The sequence below is a fragment of the Cebus imitator genome, unplaced genomic scaffold (genome assembly GCF_001604975.1).
Source record: "Cebus imitator isolate Cc_AM_T3 unplaced genomic scaffold, Cebus_imitator-1.0 Scaffold64, whole genome shotgun sequence".
Classification (NCBI taxonomy): Eukaryota; Metazoa; Chordata; class Mammalia; order Primates; family Cebidae; genus Cebus; species Cebus imitator.
The window spans coordinates 7,026,192-7,029,854 of NW_016107379.1; the positions used below are offsets into that span (position 1 = coordinate 7,026,192).

Consider the following 3,663-nt stretch of genomic DNA (forward strand, 5'->3'; position numbering starts at 1 on the left):
CTCTACTAAAAATACAAAAAATCAGCCAGGCACAGTGGCACACACCTGTAATCCCAGCTACTCGGGAGGCTGAGTCAGGAGAATCACTTGAACTTGGAAGGTGGAGGTTGCAGTGAGCGAGATTGCACCACTGTGTTCCAGCCTGGGTGCCAGAGTAAGACTCTGACTCAAAAAAAAAGGGTCGGGCATGGTGGCTCATGCCTGTAATCCTAACACTTTGGGAGGCCAAGACAGGTGGATCACCTGAGGTCAGGAGTTCGAAACCAGCCTGGCCAACATGGGTGAAAACCCACCTCTACTAAAAATACAAAACTAGCTGGGCATGGTGGTGGGCGCCTGTAATCCCAGCTACTCTCGAGGCTGAGGCAGGAGAATCGCTTGAACCCTGCGGAGGTTGCAATGAGCCAAGGTTGCGCCATTGTACTCCAGCCTGGGCAACAAGAGCGAAACTCTGTCTCAAAAATGAAAGAATGAAAGAGACAGAGGGAAGGAGGGAAGGTGGGAGGGAGGAAAGGAAGGAAAGGAGGGAAGAAGGGAGAGAGGGAGGGAGGAAGGGAAGGGGGAAAAAAGAAAGGAAGAAAATGGGACACATGTTTGTGTGCTCCTAGAAAACTGTCTCATAGCATAACCAAAACTGTCACCTCAGCAATCCCTGGGGAGTGAGATGGGGTGGGGAAACCCTTCTCTCCCTGCCCCAAGGCTACTGCCCTTGCTCAGTAAGCAAGCTGGGGCCCTACCTCCTCCTTGCCAGCTCTTCACCTGGAGAACTTGTTCCTTGATCTTAACCTGACAGCCTCCTCACCATTCAGACCTTTGTTCCTCCCCTAACCACCTCATCCAAAGAGATTCCCTGTCACTGTTCATAAAATGATTCTGTTTTACTGCTTCCATTTCTCTCTGATATCACCTTGTTCATCTACAAGGTGGTCGTCTGCCCCTCCCATGTCCCATGCAGGCAGGAACCACTGTGTTTCCCACTGAATCCTCAAAGAAGGATGGGGGACGCAGAGCCCACAGATGCTAGCTGGTGAATGAATAAGGTCACGGGGGTGGCTTTTTACTTTGTACACGTTTATATTTAGCATTATTATTATTATTATTATTATTATTATTTGAGACAGAGTCTTGCTTTGTCACCCAGGCTGGAGTGCAGTAGTACGATGTTGACTCACTGCAACCTCTGCCGCACGGGTTCAAGCGATTCTTATGCCTCTGCCTCCTGAGTAGCTGGGATTACAGGCACCTGCCACCATGCCCAGCTAACTTTTGTATTTTCAGTAGAGATGCAGTTTTGCCATGTTGGTCAGGCTGGTCTAGAAGTCCTGACCTCAGGTGATCCACCTGTCTCAGCCTCCCAAAGTGCTGGAATTACAGGCATGAGCCACCACCCCCGGCCTATTATTATTTTTTAATGAGACAGGCTGGTCTCAAACCCCTGAGCGCAAGTGATCCTTCCACCTTAGCCTTCCAAGTGCTAGGATTTCAGGCATAAGCCACTATGCCCAGCCCTAAACATGTTTGTATTTTTTAAGTATTTTGAGATTCACATGCATTATTATTATTATTTTTTTTTTTTTTAAGATGGAGTTTTGCTCCTGTTGCCCAGGCTGGAGTGCAGTGGTCTGATCTCGGCTCACTGCAACCTCCACCTCCCCAGTTCAAGCGATTCTCCTGCCTTAGCCTCCCAGGTAGCTGGGATTACAGGCATGCACCATCACATCTGGCTAATTTTGTATTTTCAGTACAGATGGGGTTTTACTATGTTGAAAAGCTAGTCTCGAACTCCTAACCTTAGGTGATTTACTCACCTCCTGATCCCAAGTGATCTGCCCACTTCGGCCTCCCAAAGTGCCGAGATTACAGGCGTGAGCACCTGGCCAACATGCATTTCTTTTGTAAAACAAAAACAGAAAGTCTTCTTTTTCTTCCTCAAAAGAATCAGAAAGCTCCCTGGTGATCTAGTGGTTAGGATTCCAGGCTGTCACCACAGAGTTTTTTAAAACAAAAAGAATAGGCCGATCCTGTGGGTCAAGCCTGTAATCCCAGCACTTTGGAGGCTGAAGTGGGCAGATCGCTTGAGATCAGGAGTTCCAAGCCAGCCTGTCCAACATGGTGAAGACCCGTCTCTACAAAAAATACAAAAATTAGCTGGTTGTGGTAGCACACGCCTGTAGTCCCAGCTACTCAGGAGGCTGAGGCATGCGAATCGCTTGAACCAGGGAGGCAGGAGTTGCAGCGAGCCAAAATCGCGCCACTGCACTCCAGCCTGGGCCGCAGAGCGAGACGCCGTCTCAAAAAAAAAAAAAGAAAAAAGCAGGTTACTGCAGAGGACTCTACCCTCCCCAAACTGCCTTGGATTAAACAAGTGTCCAACTAAAAGCAATTCCCTCCAATACCAACTGGGGTACCTCTCGGGGTGTCCCGATTCAAAGGAGACAAAGAGCCGGGGTGGGAAATGGGGAGCGGAGAGAGGGGCGGTGTGGGGGAGGGGCGGTGTGGCGTGCAGTGGGTGCGCAGACAGTGCGGAGAGGGTGCTGGTAACGGGCCTGGGGAGCAGAAGGGTGCGGACCGGGAAACCGAAAGGGCGCGGGGTAACGAAAGCGCGCAGTGAAGGCGGGTGACAGAGGTGCACAGTGCAACGAAGGAGGGAGAGGGGATGACGAGGGCGACGAGGGACGGAGTGGGAGAGGGGGAAGGTGAGGGGACAAGGGTGGGGACAGGGGCGGGGCGGGATGGAAGTGGGGCGGCCTGCGCGAGCCCCGCCCCGCCGCCTACGTACCTCCGCCCGAGCCCGCGGGTCCGGAGGCTGCGCTTTCTACTGGCTTCCCTGCGACTCAGGTGGGTTATGGGCCCTGGGAACCGGCGCCGATCCGTGGGCGCGCCACAGCTAAGAAGGGGACCCTGAGAAGGGATCGGCCGCGGCCAAGGTCCCTGGAAACCCCGCCCCAGCTCACGCTGCCGACGGCGGCTGTAGAGGTTCTGCGTGAGGCCCGGGCTCCTGGACTTCGCCTTTCCCGAGCCCTGGAGGTGAGGAGGAGGGCTGAGCGGTTCGGTCCTGCAGCCCAGAGCCCCCAAGCCGCGCTTCCAGAAGTCGAAAAAGCCGTGAGTCTGGAGCCAGAGCCCTCTGCTCTAGTCCTAGCTACGCCACTGTGACCCCTTGTTTGATTTGGGGGTAAATTACTGCGCCTCACCGGGTCTCTGTCTGCCCACCTGCAAAATGAGAGGGTCTTTGGATGAGTCTCCTTAATTCATTTCCTGGACAAACTTCCTCCCAGCGACGCCCCTCACTAAATAACAACTTGACTGAACTTTGAACTCTGGCCCCTGGGGTTTCAAGGGGACAGCCTTATCCAGGATCAGCTGTCTAGGGAAAGAAGCTGCAGCAGCCTCTGGACAGCAGGCCGAGTCATTTGTTTCTTGTGCCTTGAGTCAGTTATCTCTCTTCGGCTCTCCTCCTAGGCTAGTGTTATTACCTCCAGTAAAGATGGAAAACGGGGGTTCAGAGAGGGCTAGAAACAGACAGCCTGCTCTGTCCTGTCTTTTCTGCTGTGCTGTACAGGTTCACCAATTTTTTTTTTTTTAAGACGGGGTTTCGCCGGGCGCGGTGGCTCACGCCTGTAATCCCAGCACTTTGGGAGGCCGAGGCGGGTGGATCACGAGGTC

At 53.1% G+C, this 3,663-nt stretch overlaps 1 protein-coding gene across 3 annotated transcripts in view; it reads left to right on the plus strand.

The window, feature by feature from the left end:
• The first annotated feature begins 2,606 nt into the window (after positions 1-2,606).
• HDHD3 (haloacid dehalogenase like hydrolase domain containing 3) overlaps positions 2,607-3,663 on the plus strand; it is a 3,542-nt gene continuing 2,485 nt past the window's right edge. Inside the window, exon 1 of one of the 3 annotated variants that reach the window (XM_037739181.1) lies at positions 2,607-2,696. The gene's annotated coding sequence lies outside the window, so the exon portion shown is untranslated. The other 2 variants (XM_017530330.2, XM_017530331.2) reach the window with 2 other exon arrangements.